This window comes from Monodelphis domestica, chromosome 2, assembly GCF_027887165.1.
Source record: "Monodelphis domestica isolate mMonDom1 chromosome 2, mMonDom1.pri, whole genome shotgun sequence".
In the NCBI taxonomy this organism is placed as follows: Eukaryota; Metazoa; Chordata; class Mammalia; order Didelphimorphia; family Didelphidae; genus Monodelphis; species Monodelphis domestica.
Window position 1 is genome coordinate 80,804,792 of NC_077228.1, and position 21,089 is coordinate 80,825,880.

The window sequence follows — 21,089 nt, forward strand, 5'->3', positions numbered from 1 at the left end:
AATTATTTTTTTGTTAGAGTAATCTACTTGCCATCTCTCTTCTAGTTGACCAACACATTTTATTTTTCTATCAGCCACTTCCTTATCATGTTTTGTTCCAAAACTTGCTTGATATTGTATAGATCACTCAGAGGGTATAGCCAGGTTACCTCAGACAGTCCTAAAAACCTTTCTAAATAATGTTACCATAGTTGACTGAAGTTATTCTAAAGTCAATGCTTCCAGGAGAGAAGTATTCTCACTGAGTTAAGATAACCATCCCCTTGCTGGTTTTGTCCAGTTTTTTTTTTTAATGTAAATCACATTTATTAAGAACATAATGTGACATAGGCCAGCTACCTTGCCATGAATGCTGTACTTGCTCACCTCTCCTTCTTGGAATCCCTAATCTCCTTCAAAGCTCAGATCAGGTGTTAACTCTTAAATGAATCCTTGGCTGATCCCATCAGCTCCTAAATAATAATGCTTCTCCACCCATTGAAATTACCTTGTATTTTATCTGTTTGTACCTAACTGTATTATTTCCCCTGATTGAATACAAACTCTTTGAGGATAGAGGTTTTGCTTTTTGTCTTTCTATCCCTATCCCCTAGCACAGCACTAAGCAAATAGCTTGTATTTAAAATGCTATGTTGATTGATCCCTTTGAACCCTGGAAACATTTCTTTGATAACCTGTGTGCTGAAGGAAAAGTCTATTTGGATGTATCTGCAAATTCTCTAAAGTATCATCAAAGTCCAGTGGCAAGAGAAAAAGTTGGTTACAGCCTGGGATGCAGAGTATAGTCCTATCATCTTTGAATTCTGATCAAGCTGGAAGCTCCCCGCAGTGCCTGCTTCAGCTGCCTCTGTGACTATTGGAACAATTTGTTCTCATCTGCCCATTCCATCTAGCTTCAGGGAGTTAAGATGGTGACTTAGAGACAGCAACAGCTCAGACCTCTGTAAACCCTTCCTCACCAATCAAAAACACAATGCTTTGAGGGGACTGAAACCAAATCTAACAACAGGACAGAGCTAGGGAACCCTCTCCCTGGACCCAACTTAAAAGGTACACCCCCCAAAAAAAATTCTGAATTCAAGAACACTTGGATTTAAGGGGAAGAAAGAAGAAAGGTCCCAGGACCCCTCCCCCACCTATAGCACTGAGCCTCCAGCTGTGGCTGGAATCTCTGGGCAGGCAAGTGTGCTAGCTCAAAGGGAGTACCTTGCCATAAAAGCTGTGCCAGGCTCAGGGTGTAGAACATAGACAGCGTAGAGGTAGCTGGAGGAAAAGTGCAGAGCAGGCAGCTCAGTTGCGACCAAGATGCTCCATCTTGTCCTCCCCCACCCCCCAGTTCTGGAGGTTTTGGCCTCAGGGAACATCCAGCTTTGCAGATCAACTCTTCCGCCCTGGCTCAATCTCATCAACAGGGCAATTAAGAAGCCTTCAGAGGGCAGGGAAGCTCCAACACCCCTCCCCAACAGACTGATGTGAGAGCCTTGCTGACTAAGACCCAAGGGGAAAAGCTGCAACAAACTACAGGCAACAACCTTGACAACAGGGTAGGAAGCCCAGTTCCTTTTCAGCTTCTGCTGTCAGCCAGGGAAGATCTGACTAACAGAGAAAGAGCCCCTTCAGGACAGAATAGCCCAAACCCACAGATTCAGCACATAATGAGAGGAACAAGACTACAGGCCACTACAGGAAGGAAAGAAGGGGGAAATATGAGTAAACAACAGAAAAAAGGAAAAAATTACAATCAACAGCTTCTGTCCAGGCAATGAACAAAGAACAAATGAAACAGAGGAGGATCAAGGAACACCGAGCAAAAACACAGAAACTCCAGCAATTGGACACAGGCTTTGGAAGAACTCAAAATACAATTCAAAAAACAATTAATAAAGGCTGAAGACAACTGGGAAAAGGACTTAAAAAGCAAAATAAATCATCTGGAAACAGAAAATACTGTCTTGAAAGCCAAAATTAATCAGTTTGAAAATGAGGCAAAGGAGATGAAAGATGACCTCCAAAGAAAATCAGACCAGAAGGAGAAGGATGACCAAAAATCCAGGGATGAAATTCAGTCTTTAAAAACTAGAATCCAACAACTAGAAGCAAACTACTTCACAAGGCAGCAGGAAACTATAAAACAAAATCAAAAGAATGAAAAATTTGAGGAAAATATGAAACACCTCATCCACAAAATGGAAGATTTAGAAAACAGGTCCAGGAGAGACAATTTAAGAATCATTGGACTGCTGTAAGATCATGACAAAAGAATAACCCTCGACACATCATTCTACAGGAAATCCAAGAAAACTTCCCTGACATTCTAGAGCAAGAGGGAAAAGTGGAGATTGAAAGAATCCACAGATCACCTCCTGCACTTAATCCCCAACTGACAACACCCAGGAATGTTATAGCCAAATTCAAGAACTACAAGACCAAGGAAAAATATTACAAGCTGCTAGGAAGAAGTAATTTAGACACCATGGAACTACAGTGAGGATAACATGGAATCTGGCTGCATCTACACTGAAGGACCGAAAGGCATGGAATATGATATTCCAGAAATCAAGGGAACTACGTCTATAACCAAGAATCAAGTACTGAGCAAAACTATATTCTTGTAGGGGAAAGCATGGTCATTTAATAAAATAGAAAACTTCTAAGCATTTGTAAAGAAAAAACTAGACTTGAACAGAAAATTTGATGCCCAAACACAGAACTCAAGAGAATCACCAAAAGGTAATTAAGGAAGGGGAAAAAAAACAAAAAAATACTTTTTAAAAAGGTACCTAATAAGTTAAAATGATATGTATCCCTACAAGAAAAGGATATTGGTAACTTTTAAAAATTGTTATTATTACCTGGGTAGCTAGAAGAATTATACTTAGAGGGAACAGTGACAAATTGTATAGGATGAAATGCCAAGATATAAATATGTATACAGATATATGTATGCATAAATATATATACATATATAGATATAAAACTAGAGGTAAAAAAGAAGTTAATACTAAGAGAAATGGGAAAAGAGACAAAATGGGTTAAATTTACATGTCATAAAGAAGCTTATGGTGGGAGTGGGGGAGAACACTAATACACTGGAAGGGTAAAGAGGTTAGAGACAGGAAGTACTTAATTCTTACATGCATTGAAATTGACTCAAAGAGGGAAAAACAATCAAATGCATTGGGGAAGAGAATTGATTTGCACCCTATAGGGAAGAAGAAGGGTAACAAAGAGACTGGTGGGGAGAGAAGCAATACAAGGGAGGGAGAGGGTGGGGTGTAGTTTAAAAAGACCATAAAGAAAATAAGAGGGGAATAACAAGGTGGGGGGGTAGAAAGGGAAGTAAAATAAGGGTGGGAATTAGAGGGGACTGATTAAAAACAAAACCCTGGTGTAGAAAGAGATAGTGAAAGAAGAAAGGGCAGGAATAGAAGTAGAAATCAAAATGTTGGGAAATACACAACTGGTAATCAAAACTCTGAATGTGAATGGAATGAACTTACCCATAAAACACAAGCGAATAGCAGAGTGGTGGATTAGAAACCAAAATTCTACCATAGTTGTCTATGAAATTGTCTAAGAAACGCACATGAGGAAGGAAGACACACATAGGGTAAAGGTAAGCAAATGTAGCAAAATCTATTGGGCATCAACTGAGAAAAAGAAGACAGGAGTTGCAATCATGATATCTGACAAAACCAAAGTAAAAACATATCTAGTTAAAAGAGATAGGGAAGGTAATTACATCCTGATAAAAGACAGAATAGACAATGAGGAAATATCAGTAATCAACATGTATGCACCAAATGACACAGCTTCCACATTTTTAAAGGAGAAACTAGTGGAGCTCAAGGATGAAACAGACAGAAAAACTATACTACTGGGGGACCTGAACCTTCCTCTGTCAGAACTAGATAAATCAAACCAAAAAATAAATAAGAAAGAGGTAAGAGAAGTGAATGAAATCTTAGAAAAAAATAGTTAGTAGATATGTGGAGAAAAATAAATAGGGACAAAAAGGAATACATCTTTTCAGCAGCACATAGTACATTCACAAATATTGGATCATGTACTAGGGCATTAAAACATTGCAAACAAGTGCAAAAGTGCAGAAATAATAAATGTAAACTTTTCAGATCACAATGTAATACAAATAATAATTAGTAAGGGTGCATGGAGAGGCAAATCAAAAATTAATTGGAAATTAAATAATATAATTCTCCAAAATTGCTTAAAGAATAAATCATAGAAACAATACTTTTATTGAAGAAAATGACAATGATGAAACATTCTTTCAAAATCTATGGGAAGCAGCCAAAGCAGTACTTAGGGGGAAATTTATATCCTTGAGTTCATATATTGACAAATTAGGGAGAGTAGAGGTCAATGAATTGGGCAAGCAAATTAAAAAACTAGAAAGCAAACAAATTAAAAATCCTCAGATAAAAACTAAATTAGAGATCCTAAAAATTAAAGGAGAAATTAATAAAATTGAAAGTAAAAGAACTATTGATTGAATAAATAAGACTAGAACCTGTATTTTGAAAAAACAAATAAAATAGACAAAGTACTGGTCAATCTAATTTTAAAAAGGAAAGAAGAAAACCAAATGATCAGTATCAAAGATGAAAAGGGAGACCTCATCTCTAATGAAGAGGAAATTGAGGAAATCATTAAAAACTATTATGCCCAATTATATGGCAATAAATATGGTAATCTATGTGATATGGATGAATATTTACAAAAATACAAATTGCCTAGATTAATAGAGGAAGAAATAGAATACCTAAATAACCTCATATCAGAAAAAGAAATTGAACAAGCCATCAAAGAACTCCCTAAGAAAAAATCCCCAGGTCCAGATGAATTCACAAATGAATTCTATCAAACATTCAAAGAACAACTAATCCCAATATTATACAAACTATTTGACAGAATAAGCAAAGGAGTTCTACCAAATTCCTTTTATGACACAAATATGGTACTGATTCCAAAGCCAGGTGGGTCAAAAACAAAGAAAACGATAGACCAATCTCCTTAATGAACATAAATGCAAAATTTTAAATAGAATATTAGCAAAAAGATTCCAGCAAGTGATCACGAGATATTCATTATGATCAAGTAGGATTTATACCAGGAATGCAAGGATGGTTCAATATGAAGAAAACTATCCACATAATTGACCATATCAACAAGCAAACCAACAAAAATCACATGATTATCTCAATAAATGCAGAAAAAGCCTTTGACAAAATAAACACTCATTCCTATTGAAAATGCCAGAAAGTATAGTAATAGAAGGGCCTTTCCTAAAAATAATAGACAGTATATATCTAAAACCATAAGCAAACATCATCTTCAATGGGCATAAACTAGAAGCCTTCCCAATAAGATCAGGAGTGAAATAAGGATGCCCATTATCAACTCTGTTATTTAACATTGTATTAGAAACACTGGAGTAGCAATTAGAGAAGAAAAAGAAATTGAAGGTATTAAAATAGGCAATGAGGAGATCAAGCTATCACTCTTTGTAGATGATATTACTTAAAGAATCCTAGAATCAACTAAAAAGCTAGTCAAAATAATCAACTTTAGCAAAGTTGCAGTATATAAAATAAACCCACATAAGTCATCAAACAGCATTTCTATATATTTCCAACACATCTCAGCAGCAAGAATTAGAGAAATTCCATTTAAAATCACCCTAGACAATATAAAATACTTAGGAATCTATCTACCAAGACAGGAACTATATGAACACAACTACAAAACACTCTCCACACAATTAAAACTAGATCTAAATAATTGGAAAACATTAATTGCTCATGGGTAGGATAAGCTAACATAGTAAAGATGACAATCCTATCCAAACTAACTTAATTAGTGCTATTCACACCGAACTACCAAAAAACTTTTTTTACTAAATTAGAAAAAAACCATAACAAAGTTCATTAGGAAGAACAAAAGATCAAGGATATCCAGGGAAATGATGAAAAAAATGTGAAGGAAGATGGCCTTGTAGTACCAGATCTCAAAGTATATTATAAAGCAGTGGTCATCAAAACAATATGGTACTGGTTAAGAGACAGAAGGGAGGATCAGTGGAATAGACTTGGGGTAAGTGACCTCAGCAAGACAGTCTATGATAAACCCAAAGATCCCAGTTTGGGGGACCAAAACCCACTTTTTTATAAAAACTGCTGGGAAAATTGGAAGACAGGTTTGGATCAACATCTCACACCCTACACCAAGATAAACTCGGAATGGGTGAATGATTTGAATATAAAGAAGGAAACTATAAGTAAATTAGGTGAACACAGATAGTATACATGTCAGATCTTTGGGAAAGGAAAGATTTTAAGACCAAGCAAGAGTTAGAACAAATTACAAAATATAAAATAAATAATTTTGATTATATTAAATTAAAAAGGTTTTGTACAAACAAAACCAATGCAACCAAAATCTGAAGGGAAACAACAAATTGGAAAAAAAACCTTCATAACAAAAACCTCTGACAAAGGTCTAATTACTCAAATTCATAAAGAGATAACTCAATTGTACAAAAAATGAAACCATTCCCCAATTGATAAATGGACAAGGGACATGAATAGGCAATTTTCAGATAAAGAAATCAAAACTATTAATAAGCACATGAAAAAGTGTTCTAAATCACTTATAATCAGAGAGATGCAACAACTCTGAGGTATCATCTCACACCTAACAGATTGGCTAATATGAGAGCAAAGGAAAGTAATGAATGTTGGAGGGAATGTGGCAAAGTTGGGATTAAAATTAATGCATTGCTGGTGGAGTTGTGAGTTGATCCAACCATTCTTGAGGGCAATTTGGAACTAAGCCCAAAGGGCACTAAAAGACTATCTGTCCTTTGACTCAGCCATAGTACTGGTGGATTTGTACCCCAAAGAGATAATAAGGAAAAAGACTTGTACAAGAATTTTCATAGCTGAACTCTTTTTGGTGGCAAAAAATTAGAAAATGAAGGGATACCCTCCAATTGGGGAATGGCTGAACAAATTGTGGTATATGTTGGTGATGGAATACTATTGTGCTCAAAGGAATAATGAATTGGAGGAATTCCATGTGAACTGGAATGACCTCCAGGAATTGATGCAGAGAGAGAGGAGCAGAACCAGGAGAACATTATACACAGAGATAGATATACTTGAATGTAATGGACTTCTCCATTTGTGGCAGTACAGTGATCCAGAACAACTCAGAGGGATTTATGAGAAAGAATACTATCCACATTCATTGGAAAAACTGTGGGAGTAAAAATACAGAAGAAAAACAACTGCTTGATTACATGGGTCAATGGGGATATTATTGGGGATGTAGATTCTAAATGATCATCCTAGTGCAAATATCAACAACATGAAAATGGGTTTTGATCAAGGACACATGTAAAACCCAGTAGAATTGTTCATCGGCTAATGGGAAGTGTGTGTGGGGGGGAAGAATATGATTCTTGTAACCAAGGAAAAATGTTCTAAATCAACTAATTAAATAAAATTAAATAAAAATATTAGTTGATACATACAGAATGAAAGCAGTGATATAACCTATACCAGACTATTTCCCCTTGGGGGAGGAGGGGAGGAGGGAAGGAAGGAGAGAATCTATATCAGGAAATATCAGAAAACAGTTGTCAAAAACTGTGTCTACATGTAATTGAGAAAAAAAAATAAAAAGAAGGGGGAAAAACCCATAATATGTGCAGAACTGTGACAGGCAGGAAGGGAGAAATAGAGCCTGGATAAAGGCAAGGCTAATCAATGGGTTTACCTCTAAAATTAATATGAGAGAGCAAGAGTATGAAAAAATGTGAATGAATACTAACTAAATTTACTTCCTGTAGTAAAAAAAAAAGGCATAAATAAATTATTAAAGGTGGACAAAAATGTACATCAGAAAGCACTGGTCTTAGAGTTAGAAAACTTGGGTTTGACCTTGAGAAGAGTCACTTAAGAAAAGTGAGACACAGGATTAATTTTTTTTTTATCTTATTCTTCTAAAACAAGGACATTAATGAATTATAATCTAAGACACTCCTCTAGAGCATGCCAAAATGTTCTTGTGGGAAATGATGGACTATTTAAGGTTGCAGACAGTCCTGTCTATAAGTAAGTTCAAATGGTGGGAGTAAGAATTTGTCAGGAATAATTGTAATGGAAATGGTTATTCACAGCATGTTAGATAAAATGAGCCTCTCTTTTTTTTTTTAATTTTTTAAAATTTTTTATTTTTTAAAACCCTTACCTTCTGTCTTGGAGTCAATACTATGTATTGGCTCCAAGGCAGAAGAGTGGTAAAGGCTAGGCAATGGGGGTTAAGTGACTTGCCCAGGGTCACACAGCTGGGAAGTGTCTGAGGCCAGATTTGAACCTAGGACCACCCGTCTAAAATGAGCCTCTCTTAACAGAGTAGCAGCATGTTTTTTAGGGATTCTAAAGAAATAGATAACAGGGTGATTACTAACATCTGCAAATATCCATGTCCTAATCCCCACCCAAAGGAATGTATTAGGCTCTATCAAGAGCTATAGGAAAGTGGAATAAGATGTTTGGGAATACAGTGGGTTTCCTCTCTCAAGGGGCAATTATAAAAACAGAACTGAGAGAAAGAAATCTGGAAGTGAGATACCCTAGGTCTTGTTTCTAGGGTGATCATACCACTGCTTGCCAGGCCAGTGTGAAAGTGGAGAGTGCTGAGATGCGACCAGCCCCTAGAACTACAATTGTTTCCACATCATCATCCACCATTTTGAAGTCCCAAATCTTCATTATACTGTCTTCACTTGTCCTCCTGAACGCTGTTTCTAGCTGTTAGCAGACTCAGTGGATTTCTCTATGTTCTGTAGAGATGGACTTAATAGGCTTTGATCCAGCTGTTGGCTTTCCACTGATATATCATTTTTCCTTTTTCCTTTCTTCCTCTTCTCTACTGGAGTTGGTCCTTGCTCTTTGCTGGCCTTCTTGGTTTTCACCTTTTGTGCAGAATCTGTGCTGCCCCTTTTTTCTTTAGGATCCTTGGACATTTGGGGCTCTCTCAGTTTCCTAGATTCTAACAGCCTCCTTTTGTTTCAGCTCTTTTTGCTCTTTAGGCACTTTAGCCTTTCTGGGTTCCTCTTTGGTTTCGGTTCCTTATCCTTCACTCCTTTCTCCATAGCCTCTTGTTCACTAGGATCCTTTTTTGTCCATTTCTTCTTCACCCCAGTGCCTCCAACCCCACTGTCCTCCATCCTATTACGGGATGTCATTTTCCTAAGAAAAATATTATCAACTTCTTTGGCTGAATAGAGGTCCTTGTCAATGATACAGTGATTGGCCAAATCTATAATTTTCTCTTCCTGATCAGGACTGCTAATGAATGAAGACTGAGACTTGTACTCACAAATGACAGAGGCATCAGATATTGGGGAGTGACTCAGAACTTTTAAATTTGACAATTGCTGTTTTTCTTTCTTCTGTATCTTCATTATCATCAATTGGGGAGGGAGGGGATCTTTTTTCTTCAATAATAGAGGGATTATCCTGACCTGAAAGCTCCTTATACCAATGAAATTACAGGTCCAGTTCTCATCTCCATCCTATCCAAAAAATATGGTAATCTAAAATGGCTCCTGCAACAGCCAAAAAAATTACTCCAATATTCATTTTGAGGCACTACTTTAATCTTGATTTGAAAGGATTCTCAGAGCAGTTCCAGCTTTCTGTGCCTCCCAGACAAAATACTAAAGAAAAAATTAATTGTTGAAAATTTTGACTAATTAAAACTCTTCTCAAATTATTTAAAATTTCTTAAAGTTCCATGATTTTGGAAACCATCTGATTAGATTTTTCTTACAAAAGTGAATGATATTGAGAAATATAGCAGAGGTCAGCTAGAAAGACACAGAAGGATCCAATGAGAAGCTTGGAGTAGGGAGGACCTAATTTCAAATCTAACCTTAGATATTTCCTAGCTGTGTGACCTTAGGCAACCCTGATTGTCTAGATCTTGCCACTCTTTTGTTTTAGAATTAAAGTTAAGAACGAAGGTAAAAGGGTTTGTTTTTTTTAAAAGAAATATAGTAGTTATCTTGATACATTAACTTCTAAACAAAAATTATTTAACTTGGAGTTTATATACTTTATGGTTGAATAAAACGAGTACCATGACTAACCATCTAACCATGACTACTATGATGGGTAATGAGAGTGCACCAATGGGTAGTTAGTTATAAGGCAATGGCAGATTGTATCCACTTTGCAATTCAATATAACCTAATTCAAATTTTTACCTCATTTGTGCATATTATATTACATTATTATATTAATTGCTGCTCAGTATTCACTGTCATTTGAAATAGATTTTTTATGTCTTACTTTTGTTGACTGATTTGAACTTTGTTTTCACTAAAAAATTGTTAAATTTATACAGGTGTTATATTTAGAAATACATATTAATTATACCCATTGAACCCCTTGATTCATGTCCTCCTTGAAAACATGCAGTAATTTTGGTCATTTCTTCATATCTACAAGTTCTGGTCCTTAACTAACCAGAGGAAACATCTCTGAATGGTTGGAAAATTCAAACTTTTGGGAAGAATTATATCAGATCTTTAAGCTGATAGCCTCTTGAAACTGTTATTAACTTTGAGTTTCAGATCCAGCCAGTGATCTAGAGAAGCTTGAAAGCATTGTCTTTATTTATGTGTCTAGAAATTTAGTCTACTCCTAAAGTTAGGATGAAAATATTCCTTTTAACCATTATCATGTGAATTGTAATCCAAGCAAATCATTCCAGGACCTTGTAAGACCTAAGAACCAAGGTGAAATTGGTGACCTATATTCTAATTTCCTGCCATCGATGACATTACTTTCTTCCTTAAAATTGTTAAATAAAATATTGGGAAAAATAAAATTTTAAATGACCAATATGGAGTCCATAATACAAACTGTTAAAAAATACTTAGAAGTAATTAGCAACTGACACAACAAAAGAAAACAGAAATATTACCAATGGAGAGGAATTAGAAGAATCTGGACTCAGAAAATTACCATATTATCCAAAGAACTGGAAATTAAATGATAGATTTGGAGGATAGACCATGTGGCAGAAGTTTCAGAATTTAGAGAACCAAAGGAATCTGCACATAATATTCCAAGAAATTGTCAAAGAAAGCTTCCCAGAATTGGCCAAAATAAGTATCAATGTTTTTTCCATTTCTCTTTTTAATTCTTTATTATAAGTGATAGTTTTCTAGAAAGGAAAGGGGTAGGAACATATTTGAAAATGAAGGTGTAGTTAAACAAAAGTTACTACTTGAAAAAAAAGGCAACAGTACCCAAATAGAATTCAAAAACTCTTAAAAGAAAAATGCAAAATTCAGCACTACTAGGCTAATTGTAGTTAAACTCATAAGGAGAATTCTATATACAGAGATGAGATGGAATGCAGGGGAAGAAGGATGACAGACAGGGGCAGTTGTAATGGTCCATAGCAGGGGGTCTTCTGGGAGACCAACAAACTCTTGAGTTCAGTTCAGTTCTGAACCCTGGAGTGAAACAGCTCCTATTCCCACTTCAGGATTGGAAAACCCACCATTTCCTGAGGATTTTCATGTGATATCTGAAACCCACTGTGACTGTTTACTGATCCAGTCTCTGTTAATTCAAGACCTGTGTGGACTGACTGGACATTCAGCTGCCTGAGAGGGTTTTACCCTAAAGGGCAGGCTGAGACACTCCTGAAGCTACACCTAAAGACATTGGCTGCCTCTTTAATTTAGATTAGGTTAGCCAGCATAGGAGAATCAAGAAAATAGAGAAAGCTTCCAGACCAGTCCCGGCTGCTAGCTGAAGCCAAAAGGACCTACCATCAGTCTGTGCTTTTCGTCTAGGGAACCCCTGTTTGACCTCTTCCCTAACCTCACCCTTGTTTTCCTATCCCAAATAAATAGCCGTTGTTCATAATAAGCAGTCCGATCTTTGAAGAAAGAAGAGGGAAGGTTGGTGGGTGGAGGTTTTAGATCTGGGAGAGAGCTTTCTCAGACCCAGGTAAGTCAAAACTCCTGGATCATCTGTTATACTCTCTCTTTCCAGCAGCTTTTCTGTGCAGAAAGGAACATTTTTGGGAGAGGCTAGGTTCAGAAAAATTCCTAGCCAACCAACTGTCTCCTTCTCCCAATGTGTTTTCTATGTTGCCACAGGGGCTACCCACCAAAGTGCTCTAGCCCAAGGCAGAGAGTAGCCATTTTGCTCTCTGACTGGGGTGGGGTGGGGAATACCCTAACAGATCAGGTTGCTCAAATTACCTGATCACCCATCTGTATCATCAACACTTGGGTTTCCTCCTTTCAACTCTAACATTGTAACAATATGAAAAAAATTACTTGTTGGCAAAAAGTTGGCAAAAAAAAAAGAAAGTATTGAAAGCACTTGCCAAGAAACATTAATCAGGATCACTTTCTTTTTAAACCCTTACCTTCCATCTTGGAATCAGTACTGTGTATTGGTTCTAAGGCAGAAGAGTGGTAAGGGCTAGGCAATGGGGGTAAAGTGACTTGCCCAGGGTCACATAGCTAGGTAGTGTCTGAGACCAGATTTGAACAGAGGACCTCCCATCTCTCCCATCTGGGCCTGGCTCTCAATCCACTGAGCCAGCCAGCTTCCCTCCAGGATCACTTGTTAAAAAAAAACCAAGGGACAGTGAGAGAAATTGGAATATATATGAACATATACAAATGTAAGATATATGAATCATGAACCCAGAATTACTCAGTAATACTTAATGTATTATTTCAGTGGACAAGATGAGAGTTTACAAAGCAATTGTTCTTTTGAAAGTTTTCAGAGGAAGATATGTCATCCCATAGAACTTCAATTTTAGGAAAAACACCCAGGCTAGCCATGTCTTCATTCCTCTTCAAACTCTACTTCTAACTTTCTGGACTTTCTATCATGTCACAGAAGCCTCCTCACCCTTCAAGTTTACTTCATTCCTGGACTACATACACTTAAAGTATAAACTTCATCCTGAGGCCCCTTCCTCTGACTGGCTGATTCTTCCCAGAACTTTCATTTTCAGAAAAATGCCTAGGTCAGCTATGCCTTCATTCCTTTCCAGGCTCTACTCCTGACTCTGAATGTTATTGATTATACTTTTGTGTGTATACCTTTTCTCATCTTGCCCCTTTTTAAATCTTCCTTTCAGATATTAAAGTGCCCAATTAGAATGTAAGCTTCTTGAGGGCTGTTTTTCTTTTTGTTGGTATCATATTCCTAGCACTTAGCAGAATGCATGACATATAGTAAAATTAAAAAATTTTTAATTATTTATCTTTTAATAAGGGCTTACTGATTTGAACTAATTTTCATTGTAGTGACTTTTAGAAAAGTTTAAGATTTCCAAAGAAGTGTGGGACACTGTGCTTTAGCATGCTTGATATTATGCTTCTAGTATAATACCATAGTGTAGTATTCATTTTAGTTTACCGATCTTGCTTCCATCTTTTCTCTCATCTTTTATAGTTAGTAAGCATAACTATGTATGTAAATGGGATGAATTCACCCACAAAATGGAAGAAGATTCCAGAGTGGATTAGAAATCGAATCCCACAAAATGTTGTCAATAAAAAGTACATTTAAAGCAGAAAGACATACTGTTGTGATTAAAATTCTCTTGAGACCATAGCTTAATTTAAAATTATTTATTAAATAATTAAAAGAAGGCCAGAGAAAGAAACCAGACACTTGTGGCAAATGACTCTCCTAGCTGCATTTCCCCCAAGCCATTCTACATACTTCCTCAATCTGTGATTCAGATGGAAAAGAATGATTTCCTCTCCCCTCCACCAATTTATGCTCTTCATGGCATCCCTTTCATAAGGATGGGAAGACTCCAACCTCAGTCTGTACAAGAGGCCAGTCTTCTAGATGCACCACATGTTGTTTAGAATGACCTTACAGTCATATGTACTTTTCCCCACATGGCTATGCCTAGCTCAGTTAATTACTTCACCATCCAAGAATTTGTCTTTACCTAGCATCATCAAGAGGGGGAGAAATAAGTTCATAGCTTCAACCTTAAAATCAAACTTTTTTCCTTTGACTTTAAAGGAAAAGAAAGGAAAATTTTGGGGTGCCAAAAGGGTATAAAGATTAATATAAGCTTTCCACAACACAGAGTAAAGGTAAGGGACTGGAGCAGAATTTATTATGCTTCAGCTAATGTAAAAAAGGTAGGGGTAGCAATCATGATTTCAGGCAAATAAAAAAAATTGATCTAATTAGTAGAGATAAGGGAGGAAAATACATCTTGATAAAAAAGACAGTAGACAATAAAACAATATCAGTAGTAAACATATATGTACCAAATGACAAAGCATCCAAATACCTAAAGGAGAAATTACATAAAGTATAGGAGGAAATAGACAATAAAACTATATTTGTGAGAGACCTTAACCTTCCCCTCTCAGAATAGATAAATCCAATAAAAAATAAACAGTTAAGAAGTTAAAGAAGTAAATAAAATTATAGAAAAATTTGCTATGATAAACCATTAAGAAAACTTAATGGGAATAGAAAGGAATATTACATTTTTTTTCTAAAAACATGGCACTGTCACAAAAATGTGACCATAAAAACCTCATAACCAAATACAAAACAGAAATGTTTAATGTATCCTTGTCAGATCATAATGCAATAAAAATTACATTCAACAAAGGGCAGCAGAAAGAAAGGCCAAAAATTGATTAGTCTTTAAAAAAGAGTGGATCAAAGAACAAATCATAGAAACAATCAAAATTTCATTAAAGAGAATAGCAATGAGGAGACAACATACCAAAATTTATGGGATGCAGCCAAAGCAGTAGTTAGGGGGAAATTTATATTTTGAAATGCTTACATCAATAGAGAAAGAACAGATCAATGAATTGGGTATGCAACTAAAAGAATTAGAAAAAGAACAAATTAAAAATCCCCAATTAAACACCAAATTGGAAACCCTGAAAATCAAGGGATACTTGAATAAAACGGAAAAGAAGAAAATCATTGAACTAATAAATAAGACAAGGAACTTGTTTTGTGAAGAAATAAACAAAAAATAAAATATACACCATTGGCTAATTTGATTTAAAAAAGAAAGAAGAAAACCAAATTATCAGTTATTAATAAAAGAAAAAGGCAAATTAACAACTAATGAAAAAGAAATTTAAATATTATGACAATAACTATATGCCAAATATTACACCAGAACAACTATATATCAGTAAATATGACAATCTACACAAAATTTTTTTGTGTAGATTTTTGTGTAGATTTGTGAATATTTAAAGACATATAAATTGCCCAAATTAACAGAAGAGGACATAGAATACTTAAACTACTCCATCTCAGAATTAAAAATTGAACAAACCATTAATGAATTCCTTGAGAAAAAATTTCTAGGATCAAATGGAACACAAGTGAATTCTAACAAACATTTAAAGAATAGTATACTCCAATACTATTTAAAGTATTTGGGAACATAGATGAAGAGGGAATTTTACTAAAACCTTTTAATGACAAAAATATGGTGCTGATGCTCAAACCTGGAAGAAAAAAAAAGAGGAAAAAACTATAGTCCAATCTTCCTAATGTAATAGATAATATTGTGAGGGGTATATTTGATGGGTATTTGACAATTAATAAATCAGGTAGCTATCTTCCTTTGCCTATCCTCCTCCCTCTATACCTCCCTTCCTCCCTCTTCCAGCTTCTTCTTCAACCTCCCTTTTCTTCCCCTGCCCCTTTCTTCTTCAGCCTCCTTCTAAGTCACTCAGGGTGAGCTATGATGTTTCAAATGATATAGTACTTATCTTCTTTTATCTAAAGTAAGGGGTTTATTTGTGGAAGACAGGAAAGGGTAGAGAATGGTGGTAAGAGGATTGGAGGTTTCCCTATTATCTACAGTGAGCCTTAGGTTGGAGGATATTGAGAGAAATGGCAATTCAGTCACTAACTTGAAACAGAGCAAGTCAGAGAAAGATGTATGGACTATTGTCCTTCTGCCTTCAAATCAGCCAGGCCACCTCCAACTTGATTATCCCAAGTCCCAGAGATAAACCCAGCTTCTTCCTTCAAAGTCACCACCATCCGTCAAGAAGCCCAGAAATCAGTCAGCAGTTGGCTCTTGCCTTCAACTGTTTCCCAGTAACAGTCCAAATGGAATCTTCCTTTGATTGACAGCTGATCAACCTCCAGCCTCTGTCCTTTTGCATGCCTTATAATTTCTCTCTTCCACAAATCCTCCCTTTTCGTCTTAAAAAATGCAACCTGCATTTTTAAATGATACTTAACTTTCGGATACATTTGGTTATATTTCTATCTAATTCTTAACCCTGTACTATATTAAATATTCCTTTACCCTCCCCAAATAACAAATCCTAAACTTATCTCAGCTATTCTGTCTATCTAGTTCTATGCTAAGTTTTGGGTATAGGAAAATGACTTAGGTAATAGGGATTTTACATGAAATATAGTTTTGACATAATAACTCATGTAACAATTTTAAACAATTCCAACAATTTCAACAGCATTTTGACTATGCAGCTGTCTTATCTCCTAATGTCTATAAATTCAACTAAATAAAATTTTTTATTACTAACAATTGCTAACCTAAAATCATAATGTGATCTAACTTCTATATTTAAGTAGTTTTATATCTGTCCCTACTTCCCTAAGACTTTGAACAAATTCTCTAAGCTGTCCCTATAGTTAGTCATTAGAACATTAATAAATTATTCTAATATAGTCAGTTTGTTAGTACATTAGTATTTACATGTGTACATAGGTTGTATTTCTACAGATTTACATATGTACATCCATAATACTTTGTTCTAGATTTCTGTGCAAATTCATGCAGATAAGAAATATCTTTGAATTTTCCACAGAAATTTATATATCAGTGTGACTTTTGTGTTTTGCTACTATGCATATGTTGTATACTTACCCATTCCATGAGATATCTTCCTACATTATATTTTAGTGTAGCATGTGTATGTATATATGTGACGTTAACATGTATGTCACATTCTTACATAACCTCATGATCACAAGTCCAAACTTTCAAAATCCTTCCATGTCCTTAAATGTTGATTGTAGAAACTCTGTGTCTTTCGTCATCTGGTCAGAATGCCACTCTTGACTGCTGTTGATCTTGATTGTAGTCCTGTGTTCTTCAATTCCGGAACAAACTGGAACAATCAGGAATATACTAGAATAATCAGGAACATGCATGCATTTAAGGTTTTTACATGTGCATGTATGTAAGATTGAAATTTTCATGGTGCATGGAAGTAAGCTATGAGTTCTTCATGAGTGCTTGTCAGAATTCATCAGTTATTATTCATGTGTGAAAGTAAGCATTACATGTGTTCATCTTCATGAGTGGAAGTAAGAAGTATAGTGTATAAGTTCTTAGAATTTTGTTGAGAATATGAATTTGAAGTTTTTTTATCATTTTGATGTTTGAATTTTTCACAAGGAGACTTATTGCATGTTGTCTTTAGTTATGTCTTGGAGATAGAATTTGGATATAATGTAATTCATTTGGCTTGGAGTATGTTTTCATTTGAAATAGTTTTGTTACTTTCTTTTGCTGTTACTATTGTAGGCAGAGAGTTTGTGTAAAATATGTAGAGACATTTCTATGGAGTTAAAATTTTAAATGCATATTTTCCTTTTGTCTGTGTTACTGGCTATATTTCTTTTTGAAGCTGTTTTATTTGCTTCAGGGGTGCTTTCCTGTTATCATTTTAACATGTACAATGCTCTCTTGTCTGTACCATCTGTTGATAGGTACCCTCATGTGTGCTTTCCTTTGTTTTCTATAGGGACTGTTATTGATTGTTGATTATTTTCCTAGGGCTACTCAACATTATGTGTGTGATGCAATTTTACATGTGAAGCATGGAACCATGGATCTCTTTGATCAAACTTTATAGATGTTGGAGTTGTTATTATGACCGATGTTGGTCTGATCCATCTTGGTTCTGTAGGAGATTTTCTATGAAAGTTCTTGACATATACCTTATCTCCTGCTTTTATCTTATGCAATGAAAAATCTAGTGGTATTCTTTGCACAAGCAAGCCCAGTTTCCTTAGTTCATCTAGTCTACCTTGTATCTGTTTTAAATATTCATGAAGTACACATTGCCCTTTTAACATGGACAAGTATGGTGGTTTTACTGTCGTACCATGCCAAAGTGGCTGACCATATAGCATTTCAAATAGTCATATATGCAAGTCAGCCCTAGGTCTAGTTCTTATGTTGAACAAAGCAAGAGTCATAACATATGTCCATTTTAAGTGTGTTTCTGAACAGAGTTTGCCTATTTGTGTATTCAACTCTTTGTTTATATGCTCAACCTGACCGGAACTTTGGGGCCATTAAACGGAATGATAGTTGCATTTAATCCCCAAGTTCTTGTAGATTTCTTGTAGAACTTGGGAAGTGAAATGGGATCCTTTGTTTGAATCTATGGTATCAGGAATGCCATGCCTAGGTATTATCTCTTTTAATAGAAATCTAATTACTATTGCTGTGTCATTTTTCTTGGATGGACATGCTTCAACCCCTCTAGTCAGTCTATTCACAATAACCAATGAATATTTGTATCCCTTGTCTTTACGCATGTAGATATAATCAATTTGAATACATTGGAAAGGCATATAGCTGAGTGGTCTGCCTCCCAATGCTTTGTTCTTAAAATGTCCTTGATTATATCTTCTGCATGTTTCACATGCCTGACAAGCTCTAATGGCATTTGGTGTCATTCCTAGTGCTGTCCAAGAATCCCTTGCACTCCGTAATGTCCTTTTGCGTGAATTATGGTGCATAGATGTTGATACAGCTTTTTAGGGAGAATAGGTTTACCCCCTCGAGCAAGCCAGATGCCTTTGATTAGTTTAGCACCTAGCTGCTCCTCCATACTGTATTTCTTCTCTGTCATAGGCTTCAGTGAGATCACGCCTTTCAATCAGAGAGAAATTCAGCACACAGTGGAGTCCGAACCTTGCAGCATATTTTCATGTTATGTCTGCTCTGTCATTCCCTAGGGATATTCTGTCCTTTCCATGAGTATGTGCCTTACAATGGATTATGGCCACCTCTTTAGGAAGGTCTACAGCACTTATAATATGGTCTATTAGTTTGCCATATGCAATTGGTTTCCCAGCTGAAGTTTTATATATACCCTCTGTTTTTCCATATGTATGATGGCCAATGTACAGTGGAGAAAGCATAGTATGAGTCCAGAAAAATATTAGCTCTTTTCCCTCTAACTAATTCTAAGGCCATGAGTAGAGCCTTGAGCTCGGCTCCTTGGGCGCTAACATGACTTGGCAATGATGCATGCCAAAGTGTTCTGTCATTGTCAACTACAGCTGCCCCTGTGAATTTTCTCCCATTGTGAATATAGGAGGACCCATCTGTGTATAACTCTATTTCTGGACTGATAAGAGGTGTGTCTATAATGTGTTCATTTTGTTTGTGCATGAGTTCTACTATTTGACCACAATCATGTAATTCTTCTCCACCCATTGGCAAATCAGGAATCAGAGTCACTGGGTTCAATGGTGCACATCTATGAATTGTGATGTTATCATTGCCTAATAGAATGACTTCATACCAAGATATTCTTGCATCATTGAATTAATGCATATTCTGGGACCATAGCAGTTTTTCTATTTGGTGTGCAGAATACACGTGCAATTTACATTCTAGTACTATATCATATGATTTCTTGACCATCAGAACTGTAGCTACTATGCTTCTGAGGCAATGCACCATTCCTTGTGCAACCGAGTTGAGGATAGAACTGTAAAACACAATGGCCCTTAGAGATCTAACCCCAAATACTGTGCTAGCATTCCAGAAGTGATGCCTTTAACTTCATCGACATACAAGTGGAATTCTTTCTTATAATCTGGTATTCCCAAAGCCAGAGCTGATAGAATAGTTCCTTTCAACTGTGACAAAGCATGTAGATATTCTTTGTTCAATTGTAATGGTTCTTTAATTTCCTTCTTTGTAAAATCAGTTAAACACTTGGAAATATGAGAATATCCTACTATGTACTTATCCTGAGAAACCAGCAACCCTTAGAAAAGCTTTAAGTTCTTTCTTAGTTCTAGGGACATCTAGCTTCTGTATGTCTGCTATTCTTTTATTAGAGATTTTCCTGGTGCTCCCCTCCAGGACAAATCCTAAATATTTTACTGTTGGAAGGACCCATTGAATTTTCTTTTTTGAAACTTTATGTCCTCTCTTATGAAACTCTATCAATAACTTCTTTGAATCCTCCAAACATGTTTTTGGATCAGGCGATGCTAGCAGCAAATCATCCACATAGTGTATTAGTCTGCTTGCTATGTTTAAAAAAGTTATGGTGACTAGATCTCTTTGCAAAAGTTGACAAAATATTGAAGCAGACTCACAACATCCTTGTACTAGTCTAGTATAGCACAGCCGAGTTTGTCCCCATTGGAAAGCAAAAATATTTTGAGAATTAGGGTGCAACGGTATGGTAAAGTAAGCATTGCTCAAGTCCAACACTGTGTACCACCTAGCTTCTGAAGGCATTTGGGTTATTATATCATTCAGTGAAGGTGTGATAGTGTGTCTTTTCCTTATACAATTATTTACAGCCCTCAGATCCATGACAAATCTCCAAGCAGGAGTGCCATCTTCATTTAGCTTGTTCTATTTTTTTTTTAATTAAAACCCTTACCTTCCGTCTTGGAGTCAATACTGTGTATTGGCTCCAAGGCAGAAGAATGGTAAGGGCTAGGCAATGGGGGTCAAGTGACTTGTCCAGGGTCACACAGCTGGGAAGTGTCTGAGGCCAGATTTGAACCTAGGACCTCCCATCTCTAGGCCTGGCTCTCAATCCACTGAGCTACCTAGCTGCCCCCTAGCTTGTTCTTTTTAATAGCTAGAAATGGGCTATTGTATTCAGATACCGTAGGTCTCAATATGCCTTGTTTTAGCAAACTATTTATGATAGGTGTTATTCCTTCTTTTGCTTCTTTACTCAATTTGTATTG

The 21,089-nt window shown here is 36.0% G+C and overlaps 1 protein-coding gene across 1 annotated transcript in view; it reads left to right on the forward strand.

Moving 5' to 3' along the window:
• RGL1 (ral guanine nucleotide dissociation stimulator like 1) overlaps positions 1–21,089 on the forward strand; it is a 347,473-nt gene that overhangs the window by 30,133 nt on the left and 296,251 nt on the right. The window lies entirely within an intron of this gene.